The sequence below is a fragment of the Mercenaria mercenaria genome, chromosome 13, assembly GCF_021730395.1.
Source record: "Mercenaria mercenaria strain notata chromosome 13, MADL_Memer_1, whole genome shotgun sequence".
In the NCBI taxonomy this organism is placed as follows: Eukaryota; Metazoa; Mollusca; class Bivalvia; order Venerida; family Veneridae; genus Mercenaria; species Mercenaria mercenaria.
This window is the reverse complement of record NC_069373.1, coordinates 75186132-75203082: the sequence shown is the minus strand read 5'-3', so window position 1 is coordinate 75203082 and position 16951 is coordinate 75186132. Positions and strand designations below refer to the sequence as shown.

Below are 16951 nucleotides of genomic sequence, written 5' to 3'. Positions count from 1 at the left end.
TGGGCATCTAGAACGATCATAGCATCAATTACAAGCAAAATCTACCCCCACCCTCCCCATCTAGTAGAGAAAATTGACGATATGGGTGGGCATCTAGAACCATCCTAGATCAATTACAAGCAAAAAAAATCTGGGTTCGAAATTTTAGCTCAAAATAAAACGTACGTTTCTACAAGGAATTTGTCATTGGTTTTTCTGTTTTTTTTAAAGAAATCAGTAACAGAATATATGAAAAGTGAAAACTGTCATAAAATGTTTTTATGTTATTTGCTACCCGAAAGAAGACCCTTCGTGGTATTAAATCATTTATGAAGCAACAACAAAGTGTAATATAGGATAGATTTATTTATGCATAAGTTAATCGATACAATTTATATACATGTATCACACATATGTACAAGTGTCAATAATGCATTAAACCAGTGGACTGGCTTTGTAATAAATAAGATAAAATAAAAAAAAATTAGGGATGGCAACGATTATTCGAACAGTCGTTCATTAAAGAATATAAAATATTTTTCACAAAATGTATATGAGTAAATGGATTTCGTATGGTAAACATTTATTAAGTATCCAATATTCAGACAAGTAGTGTTCTTAAGTAAAATATTTCTGTAGATTGTCCCCATTAGACTCTCTGCCAGTTTAAAATACCTCATATTATTGAGAAAAAAAGTTCATTCTGTTACGTTACTTTTCTGTCAAAATGCTACCTATGCCTTCTGCCGTTTTACGTCCAATAAAAAGGCTACGTGGAATGTGTGTGGAGAGAACCTTATTTACATGTTTGTAGAAGCTACATCTCTGTAAGGAATAAAACTATAAAAAAATAAGTTTAAATGAAAGCAGATTACAAATATGTTATGTTACAAAAGAGAACTATTTGTAAAAGTAAAAAATGGAAAACCACAGGTCGCCCAAGACGACATATACGAAAATTTTGCAGACTCGGTTTGACTGAGCCAGTTCATGGACGGTAGTGGAAATGCAAGCTACCGGGTTGAGCAGAACTAGTCTTAATTCGTTAATGTGTGTATCCTTTCCGGTGAAAACGAAAGTAGAATGTTTGCGAGTCGCTGATGAGGGTATAAATAAACTAATAAGATTTTGAGTTGTTTTGTTGATCATTTGATGACCAATCATTCGAATATTCGTTCGGAAGGTTGACCGAATATTCGGATACCAAAAATGCCATTCGTTGCCAACCCTACAATAAATTAATCTAAATATGTGTAATATCTAAAAATGATTGACGATAACTAACATGCGAATGCAGCTAAGGAAAACAACGGACATCAGTAATAAAAACTTGACTGATCTTTCTCAGGATGTGTTTAAAAGTTGATTTAAAAAAAGGGTTATGAGGGAGGCCAACACTTGGTACCAACCTACTGAGTATATGATCTATATTTTATGTAAAGTTAACGAACTTAGCACGTTCCTGCAGTACATACCATGGTTCTTTTTTAATGTCTTTTAAATGTTCACGAAGAATCTTCAAGGTGTCAGTACTAATCCGAAATCAAAAGAAAAATGGGCCACCAGCCAGCGAGACGCACGGCGTATAATATAATCTAAATTCCCATTACAAATTCTAATGTGCAAACATTCATGATGAAAATGAGTAGATAATTAAACCTGCAAAGTGATTTTTCAGTACGATATTCCGAAGAGATAAAGGAACAACGACCTACAGTGCAAAACATTAACCCCTATTACCTGAATCAGCCATTTGGCTCTATGAAACCATTTTGCGTCAATATACGTGTGCTTTAAAATATTTAAACCTGAAGATTGTACTTTGCTTTTTTAAGTAAGAGGCCAAACTGACGTAGCCAAATAACGTTTAAGGATCAAATAAATTAACCTAAATGCTTATCACTTTATATTAAGGACTTTCTTTACACTTCTAGATATATTGTCAATCTGTGGCAGAGCATTTTGTTCTAATGTTTTAGCGTATGGGAGCGGAACATCTGCCCCTGTCACTCTGCTTACTGGCGCCTTCAAGTGGTGAAACACTGCACCTACAAGAAAAATAGGAACAATCTATTTAAAATGGGAACCAACAGCAAAAATGGATAAGATAAGTTATATTGATTAATCTGGAACTCTGTTGTTCTTTGCAAAGCCACTAAATTTGAAACCCAACAATGGTTATAAATCCCTTCATGTTTGGATGTCTTTCGCCGGGCTAATGAATGGCTGGTGATTATACCGTGTCCATACCTAAATAATGCACATGGGGAGATGAAGTTAGTCAGCCATGATTCATCACGCACCTGTTAAACATGTGTCCAGTAAAACAGTCGGGTGTCTCAGTCCATAAAATTATATATATATTTTTTAATGTAGCGGATACACTAAAAGAGGACTTTATTACGTGTATTGTGCTAAACACGGTACAAAATTGTACCACAGCTGAAAACACTGGCAGTTTTTTTTTAAAATACACGACCATTACTGCATATCATTTAATTATAAAAGTAGCTCACAAATGATAAAAGAAATATACATTTATCCATGTTATAATCATCTGATGATGATTGTATATATTTAAATTAAATATCTAAAGAAAAACTAACTTTGTGAAAGATTTCTTTTATTGCTTTTAAACCCCGACACACTTAGAGATATAGCAAATATTCTACACGCAAACACACCAGAATGACTTCACTTTCAACTACTATTGAGCAAATTTCCGCATCAACACCAAACTGTGGCCAGCCTCCTTCTATAGTCACAAGATGTTTTGTTTTCATCACTGATTTCAAAATGGCTTTCTCGTCTACTGGACGAATTGTCCTTAGGTTGATCACCTAAAAAGAACAAAAGTTTTTTTTTTTTTTTTTTTTTTTGATTACTTGACGTTACAGGCGTTTATTAAAAAGGAAGTATTTATTTTGCATGAGTTGTGATTATGTTATATATGTATAAATAGCGATTCTAACGGTACTGAGGCATGTTTGAGAATCTGTTCTTGATTATAAAAGATACTTTTTAAAATGGCAGAAACATGGCAAGCAGTAATTAATTCTTGATAACACGGTATTTTCACTACATTTTAGACTATTGTTTACTGCCATAAAAATTGACTTTTTGTAATAACCGCGTGTGCTAGCCACTGCGCTTTCCTGTTGCTTGGGATAAATACGACTAAAATAGACTTTCATTTCATCTATATGATATTTACTTAGCTTTTAAGAGGGGTATTCAGTAATCGACAATTTTCATGGCTAACAGAATTACCTCACATTCGACACCGATTCCCGCCAGTTCTTCTGCTGCCTGCAAGGACATCCCGACAAACTTTGAAAATGACACTAGTGTACAATGGTGTCCTGTATAGAAAAGAAATTTCATTGACTTCTGAGGTTTTGTTTATAATTTAGTTTACCCATAACCCCCGGGCTTAGCGGCCGACACCTTAACCACTAGACTACCTCCTCCCATACAATTTAAAATGTTTAATAAATCTATTTCTTTATATTTTTTATCATTTGTATTTCATTTGTTATCCATGTAAGGTGTACACAAAGAAAACATTTTATTTAATTTTACGGCCAATTATTTTCACCAACATGCGTGCCGTACAGTGGCCAAACACTGTTTCAAAGAGTAGTTTGATAAATATCAATTTAACTTAACAGGCCATTATGTATTCTTTTGTTGACTGGGCGTGAACCTGCAGAAGCAGAAGAAGAAAAGCATATGTCAGATTGCACAAAGATACATTCCTGATTCAAATGTTTCCTAATTTGCTTCCTCTCGCACCGTCCTTGTCATTGAAAGACCCGGTTCGGTACCCCATCTAAAGCAATATAAAGCTGCACCTTCACGAATAAGTAATATTAATCAAGGTAGTCACGACTGTTACATATTCTACGTTAGATCTATGCGGTTTCGGCTTTCTCCGATTTTTACGCAAAGTCATGTGCGCGTTGAGCTATATTCTAGCATAGAACTGCGGTTGCTCTTCGTTCCCAGGGTATGTTTCAAAAAGAGAGAAAACATGTGTTAACAAAGAGATTTTCGCGCTCACGCAAGTGTAACACGCGCATTCCGTTATAAAGCGTTTTAAAGTATTACGATCCAAAAACAGATAATTCAAAAGGAAATGACGTCATCAAAAAACGCTGACATTCCCGCGTTTTTTATAGATATTTAATGTCGTTGATGCACAAGATATTCATTTTGAGTTCTTTTTACCCTTTTTATGCTATAAAATGTTAAGCACATATTAATTCCATGTTATTAAATCTGCAGAAAAGATCGGGATACGTTGGTACCTCGCCCTACCGTGCTCGGGCACCAATCCATCCCACGAGATTCATCAGGCGTTTTGTCTCAAATCGTCAAATTGGTAAATAAAATTAAATAAAACACCATTAATACCCCGAATCAAGACTTGATGCAAGTTGAACAAACATTTACCTTGCCGCTCGACTTTAGCTTTTCCAATTGGCAGTAGGCAGTGTCCATCGCTTCATCCGACATCTCGAATACTTTATTATACATACAGTTATTCTCTAAAAATATAACTGACAAAATATATAAAGATATTAACAAATTGACAAATCTTGATCTAGAACGGACAATATAAAGAAAACTTATTACATTTGAGCGTTGTTTCAATGCCATAGAATGCGCATGGTTAGAGGATTGGTTCGAACAAACGTAGCGAATTTCGGCTGAAACAGTAGAAAAGCCCGGTCATTTTATCCAACCGTACAAAGGTTTTTTGTACAAGTATTTCTGTTGATCGCTTCGGTTCGAGGTTAGGGTGTGGGGGGCTGTACTGGCCACCACCATGGTGACTGTGGTGCTAAAGCCCACCTGCACGAAGGTGCAAACATTTGGCACAATAAATGTTGCTGAAGCCACGCCAATCCATTACCCATTGTAAAGATGGATGCTCATCGATTCGCATTATATAGGATTTATTATATGTCTATAAATACTGTGTTTTATATTTTCTGGCCCTTTTGGGATCATGGCGTGCATTCAATAGATGTGTAATAGAGTTCCGCTTAAGCCGGTGCTAGGGAGGCATGAGAGGTGTTACACATTTCATTACTTCTCATGAACAGACTCAATCAAACCGAGTTTGCTATCATCGTTTTTGTTTTCATTCTATGCTTTCACGGGATCTTTTTTACAGATTTTACGTACTAAAAGAAATCTTACTTCAATGCATTTTATTAGATTGAGACTTCCATATTTAGCTTGCATTTGAACTAGGTTCATCGATATTCGTGACTGGCAATCAGTTTGTACATTGTTTTAAAGGAGTTTGTCATTATATCATCAAACTTTGTGGGAGTAATGTTGTTTTTGCCTTCGCTGTATCTCTGACCATCTGTCTTTCGGCATTTAGCTTATTCTGCCATATTTCAATGAAATTTCACAAAAATGATTGGTACGAAGCCTAGTTATGTATATCGTCGGCACGTCTGGCTTTGTTTTAGTTGGATTATGGTCCATAAAAGTTTATTTTAGAGGTAAAGGAGTTAATGCCTTATTATATGGTAATTTTATATTAATCCCGTTGTCCAACCATTTTTAATGCTGAAAGAATTTTTAAGATCAGACCTCTATTGAAATGATTATGATATTTTGAATTTTAAGAAAATTGCTTAAAGCAGTCATGTTTGCGTTTATGGCGTCATTTAAAACTTACTGAATTATTTATTTAGCTAATATCCTTGAAATAATATTAACTTCTATGGTTTCTTCAGTTTAAAATGTAAAGCATGATGATTGCTTTCATTCTAGCTGGAAAAAATGAAGCTTTCTTAAAGAATTAAACATAACAATTAGAAAAAGATCTTAAAGTAAACAGATACCGCCATTTTGTTTTATGTTATCTTGAAAACAAATTGGCCGCCATTTTGATCAGACATTTTAATGTTCATAGCCAATTTTGAAATTTCTTCCATTGCAGTAAATGTCTTATGAAGGCCTAGCAGACAGAAATAATATAAACACAACTTTGCACTCGTCTTTAAATAAAATCAAAGTTCAACAGTGTTATTTCCCCTTATCGGTACAGTACGAATGTTGCACAATATTCCTGCAAGTGGGCTGCAATAAAATTTGTTCTAACTATATTTCTTTAAGCCTTGGTGGCATTTAATTGAAACTTCATATGAATGATCAGTACTAAGACTTGTTGCTTACACGTAACTGATTTTACGATTGACTGATTTTTAATTGAGTTATAACCCTTTGATTATTATACATACAGTCTATGTAGATATTCTAGTCTGTGTTCAACTCTAAAACTTTTGTCTAATTTTCAATGTAACTTCACAAGAATAATTGATATAATTCCTAGTTTTGCATTTCATTGACTTACTTTTTGCTGAGTTGTGATCCCTTAAAAGTCATTTTGAGTTACAATATTCTGAACTACTTCTATACTAGAGATTTGATTTGGATGAATGGTTGAATGAATTTTTCACTTAATTATGACCCATTCGATTATTTAATGCAACTGTCTGTGTCTAGAGATTCTTGTCCATTGGCATCTCTAAATCGTCTGGCCGAATGTTAATGAAACTTCACAGAAGTTATTTGTATAACGCCTACTGGTACATATTGTTGGCAAGTTTTGCTCGGATTGCCTTAAAGGTCATTTTTAAGACAATTTGCCAGGACTATTTTTAGCGTCCGCGTCATGATTTGGTTAAATTTTGTATGTAAGCTGGTATCTCAGTAACCAATTGTGGGAATCGATTGAAACTTCAAACACTTATTCATTGTGATAAACTGACTTATATTACACAGGTCCAATAACTTTTTTTTTTTGCTTTTTTAACAAAATTATACCCCTTTTTCGATTTTTATATTCATTCAATTGACATGCTGAATAGTCGAGCGTTGCTGTTCTACGACAGCTCTTGTTCCTATACTACTGATGAGAGTTTAATAAAATTCCATTCGGCATAATCAGCAGAAAGTCGGGTTACGCATATATATTAGAGTTTTACTGTTGCAAGATTTGTAACTGAGTTATGGCCCTTTGATTTTTATACATAAAATCTTTATAAAATCTATGTTACCATTTATAATTTTCAGCATGTCTCTCTGTAATAAGTGAACATTTACTTCCACTTTCTGTTTCCTATAAATACCAGCTAAAGCATGATGAATATTCCTCAAACTTTTGCAAAACATATAAAAAAAGAAACTAGGTGGAGGTAAGTAATTATAGTATCAACAGTATTTAAACTGGGATGTATTAATCTCTCCTGAAATTTACTACGCCGGCTATCAAAATTCGCTTGGGCTGAATAAACATTGAAGACCAAACTATAATTATAATAGCTCTTGTTTAGTGTCACCTGGATTGGGATCTCTAATGGAAGCTTTCAGCAGACCTTTGCTGTCTTCTGATGAATAAGGGGAGACAACTTTTAGTCCGGGACAGTGTCCGTACCATGCAGCAAAACACTGAGAATGAGAGGCTGATCCTCCAAGTTGGGCACCATTCAGTCCTCGGAACACAACCGGAACTGAAATCTATTAGAGCAAAACAAGTTAACATTTCAAACATTTCTCTGATACAATCACTTAAAATCTAACAGGGGTACACAAGTTTTATTCAAACCAGTTCAAACATTCTCTATCAGCACCTGAAATCTTGTAGAGGTAAACAAGAATATGTTCTAATAGTTCTTTGATGCCAGTATCTGAAATCTAATACAAACAAGTGAATGAAGTATTGCCATGCAACTGTCCAGACATCAAAAAACCAGAAATGTGGACAATTTTTGAGAAAATCTGTTGAAGATTTTTTTCACATAAATCAGTTATTTTTGCCTTTAATTTCGTCAGATTAATCCTTGTTGCTACCCATTTCAACATTTAAAAAATTGCAAATACTGGCAAAATATTTTTTGGAAACAGCATTATACATACCAATTTCGTTAGGTGAGCTACGTTACATAGTGAGTGGACCCATTCATTATACCTGTATGACAACTAGAATAACATTAAAAACACGATTCCTTTTTCTAACATTTTACTGAAAAATAAAAAAAAAAACTGTTTAACAGAACATATTTACCACAGATTTATATTTTTGCCAGATTTTTGCATTTTAAAATGTGTCTGTTTAAAAAAAAATCTCTGTTTTACCCTATTTTCTAAATATCTTGCTTCGAAGTTTAACTGTTGATGACAAAATAATGTTTCAATACAGGACAATACATCTAAATACAGGTATTATGACTTCACTTTATGAATAATCCAAGATTTAAATTTAGAAGAAGCAAAATCTGCAACACACGTTGACACAAAAACAAATGGTGTTTGGTAACGTAGTTCACCATTCTATAGTTTGCAGACTATAAATGTGAAGTTGCCGTTAATATATGTTACATAATTTTTTCATAACTAAAGCCAAATACTTTCTTTACAATTTTATATTGCAATATAGTAATTTTTTACATCTTATATTTTCACAAAACTCTTATTTTACAGTATTTTAAGAAAAGTTGATTATGAAATATATGAATTCACTTATTATAATAATTGGATTAGCCGCATGTCATGTAAAGAATCCTGCCATATTTATTCCAAATAGACATATAGTCACTACAGTTAACGAATATTGACTAGGGATCACAATAAAAACAGGAATGTATGGGGCATAGCTAATGCTGACTATATAACTAGCAAAAAGTGTAACCAACATTTATGTATAAGGATATCAGTTGAGAGTGTTTTGATCAACTGTGCGCTAAGTGCTGCTTTAGGCTTAATATTACAAATAAAAGTAGTGACAGTTAACGTAAAGAAATGTGAACTAAATGAAACTCAATTAAAAGAATAAGAAACGAAAAGGACATGAAGCTTATGCCGACTAGTACATGCATTTGGTAACGTAGTTCACAAATATGCTTATTTGTATGAACTATATCCTTGCTTATGATAGAAATACAAGTTAAACATGTGACATAATGTTTAAGTCTGTTTAATTCTATAAAACAAAAATGCAATGCCATTTTCTTAAATGATAAAAACAGTTCTGATAACAAATAAATTTATGTGAACTTCTTTACCATTTTGTGAACTACGTTACCATCTCCTGCATTCTCTCCATGTATTATACCTACGTTTGAGTTTATTGTAGCAGTAACATACCGCAAAGTCATCATAATACCACCAGAAAATGTAGAAAATTGATATATATCATTTGGTTAACTTATTTGATCTGTTACTAAACGACGACTGGTTAAAATATGATTGTTTATGTTACTTTTGTTTGAAGAAATCACACATGGGACGTACCATCCTTGTTTATACAGAACACCGTGAAGTGTAGTCAGTCCCCATATGTATTGCTCCCCAAGAAATTAGCCCTAGGTTTAAATATTAGACATTTTGCTAATTTGATAGTAACGTAGTTCACGGTAACGTAGTTCACAAAAAATAGATTAAGCTTGTCTGACTTAATAAACATGATGCACAGTAAAACTTTTTTGCTGTGATATAATACTGTTTACTAATATGTATTTAGTCAGAAATAGGCATACCTTTGTTTTTATTGCATATAGCAGTAATGTATGTTAACGTTGTTCACAAAACCATGTAAAATTAACGGGGTATCGATTTTAAGGGGATTTTTTTGAACATTTATCAAGACATATGAACGAAATAATTTCTTTTTTTACCTTTTCTATGTTTTGACTGTATTCAAGACTGATCAAAGTACATATATATTTACACAATGATTTTTAAATGTTCAGCTCAAAATGGTAACGTAGTTCACAAAGATTTCTTTGACAAGACAATATCGCTAAAATAATGTTTTTAAGTTTCTAAACTGCCCAAATATTTTTGCTTAGTTGTTTTTGCAATTGTCACCTATACAATTACATGTAAAAACTGCATACAAAAGCATCTTTCTGGCAGAGTTTGTAGACCAAAGTAAGCTACCCAGGGTTGTGACAGGGTATTTTTGCAAATTTTGGACCCTAATATGTACACTAATATTATAAAAGTACCATTGTCAGTAGCCAAACATTTTTTTTAAACATAGATAATGACTATAGCCTTAAATCAAAGCAAATGTGTTAAACCTTCGACTCTTTAATATGGAAGAATATGCTTGAAACGGCAGTTTTACGTAATTTTCCACTTTTCCGGTTTTTTAATGTGGAAGGCAACTAATTTTCTTATCTGTCAATGATGTTTAAGGAAATTCTGCACGTTTGATAAAACGGAAGTGATGGCGTAACGTTCGTTTATCCGTGAAACGTAGAATAAAACCTGGATTCGGCGCACGGAAATGAAAATCGACAGTTGTTACGGTGTCGCTCTGTGCGACCTTGATGTTTCAATTATTATGTGTAATAAAAAATGGATTTTACTTTTTCTTCCGTAAAAAGGGCTAGTTTGAAGTGAGATAGCTCTATTTTGAACATTCCGAACCGGTTAAACGCCGTGTAGAATAATTCACTCTGATCACCCCTCAAGCGCTGTGTTTGAATATATAAATACACGGTATTGCTATATATTTTTTTCTAAATTTGATAACTTAAGTCAACATAAACTGTGATGTTGTACTAGAACAATTTTAAGAGTGTTGAATGTGAGTGCAGACTGGCCCTTGTAATTTGAATATGTATTACCTAGATGAGATGAAAATTTCTGAATATTTTTCATCTCTTATATTTATTATTCATTGACAGTTAAACCATTTACACAATTCTTCTTAATCATCTATTTCAGGTCATATTTATGTCAACAATATACCTTTTCGTTAGAATCCAAATTTATAGTGACTACTGATTTTCTTCGCCAAACTGACAATTTAATCCATTGAAAGAACTTTACCTGACTTATCAAGGTCGAATTATTCATTCATTGATTGATAGAATGGGATCTTTTTAAAGAATGTTCTTGAAATAACGTTTGTCTTAGTTATAGTTGCAAATTTTATAAACTGAAATGCAAAATTATAACGATTAAAGTGACATGGAAATGTGTTTGATCGCTACAATTTATTTATCGTTTACCTTACCCGTATTTCAAGGTCAGTGAATCAAAACGTTCACGAATCCCACTTTAAAGCAGCATAGGCTATGAGTCCATAAATATGTACATGAATGAAAAGAGTAATAAAGAGGTAGCTACTCGATATAATACTTACGACAAACATCTACTGGAAATGCTTGTAAACTCAAGATTATTAAACTGACGTATGCGATACCACCACTGTCATTGCAGTTGCAAAAACGTATCTTTGAATGTTTGGAAAGAATCTTAACTATTCATGCATAAAGCATTGCTGTTTTCAAAAATCGCTCACATTTTATTCTACTCTACGCAACACATTTTTACAATCAATCCCAGAATAATGAAAACCTCATTAAAACTTATTTGGATTGACGCCAAGAGAAGTAACAATCGTATGCCTCAGACCCTATCGTAGAAAGTTACGAAGGAGAGCTAATAAACATCTGGGTTAGACTGTTTTCACCTTTACTGAATAATGTTTTTCGGCTGAGTGTTGCCGTGGAACTATAACAGTTGACAAAACAAAGCATTACTTACTATTCCTGCCGACATATAGTTCGCTTTGGCTGCAGAGTTAATAACCTAAAAGAAATTCAAAGACATTGTTACAACCCACATTTTGCTAACTGTGGTCAGCGGAAAGTTCTGTACCGCGAGGAAGACTTCAAATAATGAGGACATGACAGAATCTTAACAATTTCAACAAAATCAAAATAATGAAATAATTTTCAGGTGTATTGTATCATTGTTTATACGGAGTGAGCAGAGGACTTCAAAAATGTTTTAGTTGTCAAACCTTGTAGTCCTTAGAAATAATCCATTTTATCTGAATCTATGAGGAAAGCACGTACAACTAACGCTTTCCCTGCTTCGTCAACAAAAAAAATAGAAGCAATCAAGATTTCGTATCACATACATGTTACATATCGGTAGTGATGATCCTATTTCTCACTGTGTTATAAACAGTTTTCAATACAGTTATAGTCCTAAATTTTCAATGAGCAAATTCAATTATTTATTATCCCTCACGAAATAAACATCGGTCCCAATGATTTAGTAATATTGTCACTGTTGATCTGGTCACAGAAATAAGAAACACATTTAGTAATAACTATGAAAATATTATACAGAATTGTAGTTTAAATCCGTCTTAGTGGTTATAACTGATATATAAATAGGGCAAGTGAGAAGATATATGCTAGAAAACTAAACCATCAAACTTGTAGAGGTTAATCAGATTTGCATATAATTTTACGTTAAGACAGATACAAGAGGCCAAAACGGACCTAAGTCGCACATCTGAGGAGGACTTTGACCTTTTTGCATTGCTTCTAACCGAGTTTGGAGAACATCCATAAAGCTGATCATTAAAAGCTTTTATACTTTTATTATATTTCTTGCTGTGATGGCCCAAAACACAATTACAAAAAACTTAAGAGAGGTCAATCCGTAGATGCTAAAGAAAAAGTTGTTTATAAATAAAATTGAAAAATATCCATACTCTAGTTTTACACACAACATTTAGTGAAGATTTTTCAAGCGTATGATGAGAAGAAGTTGTTTATTTACTCTTATACGCGGAATCATCCGAACAAATTAGGGACGTTCATACAAGGACGCTATGTAACAAGTTTGTTAAAGGGGATTGAGCAACATTGAGCAGCCGCTTTTTCCATAATTATATTCATGTGTGAAGTACTTTTCCGCTTATGCAGAGATTATTATGTTCATGTACCCATAATGCGAATTAATTTTTTCTTCGTACCGCTGTTTACCTGCAGTCCGCCATGTGTGAACGAATGACGTCAGTGTGCCCAAATATCGCGCATGCGCAATAACTTTTATCTTTCGCGGAATATTTCTCATTCTACCGGAAGTGCTGAATCTGTCAACATACATTCATCCGATATTCGCTGTCTTTGCTATAAATTCTGTGTCATAACGTAGTTTTTGGATAATTATATCAAGGAAAACGTTAAAATGCCTCGGGGTATCGTAAAGGGGTGCGGGAGTGTTTCAGGCACGCCTGATCTGAAAACTCATACCGTTCCAAGTTGTAAATCAGACATGACTTTGAGAAAGAAATGGCTTAGCAATGCTGGCAGATTAGATTTGCTCTTCAAAACTTCGCGAAGTTTGATTTGTCATAAACATTTTAACAGCAGATGTTACCAGAAAAACATGAGAGCTGAAATGCTGGAAGGAAAGTTGCAATACGACCTAATCCCAGGTTCGGTACCAACCGTTTTTCAGGTATGACTTGGTTTTTGTTTTCTAAAGTAAATGCCATGGATAAAGTATCATCACATGTTTTCAGTAATTATTATTTCCAGTTGCCAATTTTGGCATAATCATGTCATCGAAATATGTAAAGAATGTATGTTCATCTGCCCCAACCACCACCAGTACCAAATGGTTTCTGCAGCGTAATAAATGAGTTATAACTCTTAGAAGGAGAGATATATTTGCAGATTAATTATGCCCCGTTATGTATCTTCATTCATTTCCGTAACGATAGTGGGCAATACCACCATTATGCCTATCGTTACTCATTTTGCAGATCAGGATGCCATGTTGTATAAATATGAAAAGTTATCACGCTGTGCCAAAACGTCCCATTATTTGGACTAGATTACTCCATACCAACTTACAGAATAAACTTAATACCTGCCCTGTCTAGTCCAAATAATTGTAGTCAAGAGTAGATTATCATTATTTTTTGCCGATGATATAACTGAGTCTGCCTCAGTCAACTGTACAAGGGGATTGAGGTGGGGATAGGCGAGATAATCCTACCCATCCAGCTTTTTGTAGTGTGACAGGTGGCTGTTAATGTCAGAAATTAAAAGCAGCTACTCATGAGTGGCAGTTAATCCAACTAATCGTATGCTAATCGAAGTTTAGGGGAAAAAATTGTTCAGGGCAATATCTCCTCCACAATGAAGGTAGACTTGCAGTAATTTTCAGTGTGCCATGCTGTAGAGACTAAGCAACAATAAGTGTGTCAAGGGTGGAGAGGAAGTTTGTTTGATATCATACCTGATTAGCATCATCTAATAATATTGTCAGCTGTCTAACAATTTAGATATCATCCTTGAAATTTGGTTAGAAAAAGTTTCAGTGAACAGGAATTTGATAGAAATTTTGTTTGCTAAATTTTACAGGTGGAAACTGATTATGAAATGCAATAAAATGCTTGTAAAATGTCCCCAGAGATTTATGAGTCTTTCACATACATGACATGCATGACTGTATGCTATCATATTATATTTTCAATGTATACAGCTAGATTATGGATTACTTGAATTTTGTCAGACTAGCTGTTGCTTGACAGTGATGTCCAAGAAATGCAGGGCAAAATCACAATGACAAATGTATGACTTAAAATCAATCGTGTTGAAATTCTCTTCTTTAGTTTGAGGAAGGCAGACAAAATCAGAGATTGATCTTGTTGAAATTCTTGAATAAAAAACAGAAATGTGATAACTATCGTCAAGTGGACCACTGAAGTAAAACTTTGCTGTATTTGACCTAGGTGATCATAATCTGCTTTTGAAAAAGCCTTTAATTTATAAAAAAGATATAAAATAAACTGTGTGGCAATATTTAAAAAAAAATTAAGGGTACATTGTCTCCATCTTGGTGATTGAGTGACCAAGATTGTTTTATCCAGGTACATATGTGTACTAACATATATGATAATAACACACCAGTCTAGTTTTATAAGATTATGATTTAGCATTTGATTGAATGTACATGCTTCAGTTGCTACCTGTATCTTTTTTATTTATCTATTTTTATATCTGAGGTACCTAAAAGTGGCCAAGCATAACTATCTAACCAACTTGGAGAGGGATCCATACAAAGATGGTACCGACCAACTTTGATGAAGATCTGTCATCTGGGTCATGAGCAGAAGTGTTTAAATCTTTTCCTATTTTAGCTCTGACGGCGACTAAAAGGGACCAAGCAGAACCAATTGAACAAACTTGAGAGAGAATCATACAAGGATACTTCGGACAAGGTTTGGAGAAGGTAAACCTTTACTCTTAAGAAACAACAGAGCTACCTCTTTAAGATGTTGACGGTAAATTGCTTTGTAGCAACGTCCGAGCTAGTACGTGTCACCGTCAACAAAGAGTAGTGTCATGATATTTTTAGCATTTTAGCGCTGACTAAAACTAAAAAATAGTATCTCTGAGATAAGAAACAGTAAGAAAATGTGACTGGTGCACGATGAAAGATAATTACCAATTGTTGAATATACATAGTACTCATTTTCTTAACCAAAGACCTGTCGGCTGACAGCCAAGAGCGCAGCCACTAGACCACCAGGCCACTCGCCAATGTGACTAACAGTTAAAAAAATTAGCTCAGGACAAACAATGCAGTTTTTAATTAAGAGAAGGACAATGATTGGTTATACTTATCTGATGTTCACAAAAGAAGTAGGTACGAACATTTTGCCCAAAAGGTTCTGAGAAACCTACTTCCATGCAAAACTTAAACCAACATTTCCATCTTTAAAAGGGAAATAATTAAGAAATAAAAGCTAGAGTTCTGTGCCCTGTGATATTATCTAATTAGTGAAGTTTGAACTGACCAGTAGTTTTTGAAAAACATGCTTACATGCAAAATTTGTTGCGCCGACGCCTACATCGACAAAAATTTCAAATAGCCGAGTGAGGTACATTCATGAAATTAGACAAGACAGAACTTTGATTCTTGTGCAATTTACTTACCCTCATCGCTATTTATAATCATCAGGTTACGTTACATTCCCTGGTTATGTCTAAACTGTGAAAGATTATGAACAAAGGGAGACAATTCTAAAACCATTCAAATTAGAGTTATGGTTATTATGCTCTACACATCTTCTTATTGCCATCTGTCATTGTTTCAAGTTAAGCTAAATTCCCTTCAGTAGATTTAAAGAAATTGCCCGAAATATCCAAAGATGAATGAAAAGATTAATAAAAAGGGAGACAATTTTGTTAAGAATACAGTCAGATTAATCGGACTTGTTTTTTCAACTTGCTGTATTTTTCTGGACGTTTATATACAGTTCCGATTCAATCCTTCATTGTTCATGTGGGTGTGAAGGTTAAATCGAATGCATGCATACGTATCAGAAATATTGAAGGAAATGTCATTTTGGTATATTTTCCGAGAACCATAAGGGAAATAATATTTTGTCAAAAGTCCGAGTTATGGGATCTGGTATTTTAACTTGTCTCATGATCATAAAAACTTCTTTTAATTTCAAAATATTATCTGCATCGGCTCCAAAGATATTCTAGGAAAACAATGTGGGATGGGATGGGATATTTTCCAAATGCAAAAAGGAAATCATTTTGTCCAAAGAAAGTCAGAATTATAACCGAATTCCTTATAAACAGTATTTAAATGGTGAACTCATTTATATGACAAACTAATTGAACGTGCACTTCGTTTCACCTTCTTGTCAAGTGTAGTAATAAAATGCAATTTATCTGATTAATTTACGATTTGTTACTTTTTTCATAAACTTGTACAAATGAAATATCAAAATCTGTCACCATCTATACTGACGGGATATAAAAAACTTCATAATTTATGTTTGAAACTTCACGCCATAAAACTTTCGAATGGGACGATTAAGATGCAGAACACCACAGGCATAACTATAATACCATAAAGTTCACTGTGTCTCTAAAATGTCACAACTAGAGTTAATGACATGTGTTATAACTTGCATTGAGTACGCTCAAAAGATTATTGAAGATTATATTATTTCACTACATACATGATTCAGCAAATATGAGGTATGGACATTTGTAGATAAATATAAACGAGGTACAAAAATGTATGACTGTTACATATATGAAAATATATGCTTGGCAAAATATTCGCTCTGTTTACATTTAGACTCAAGAAATTAGGA

At 33.7% G+C, this 16951-nt stretch overlaps 1 pseudogene; it reads right to left on the bottom strand.

The window, feature by feature from the left end:
* Positions 1 to 325: 325 nt before the first annotated feature.
* Positions 326 to 16951, bottom strand: part of LOC123529186 (pyruvate dehydrogenase E1 component subunit beta, mitochondrial-like) — a 35787-nt pseudogene continuing 19161 nt past the window's right edge.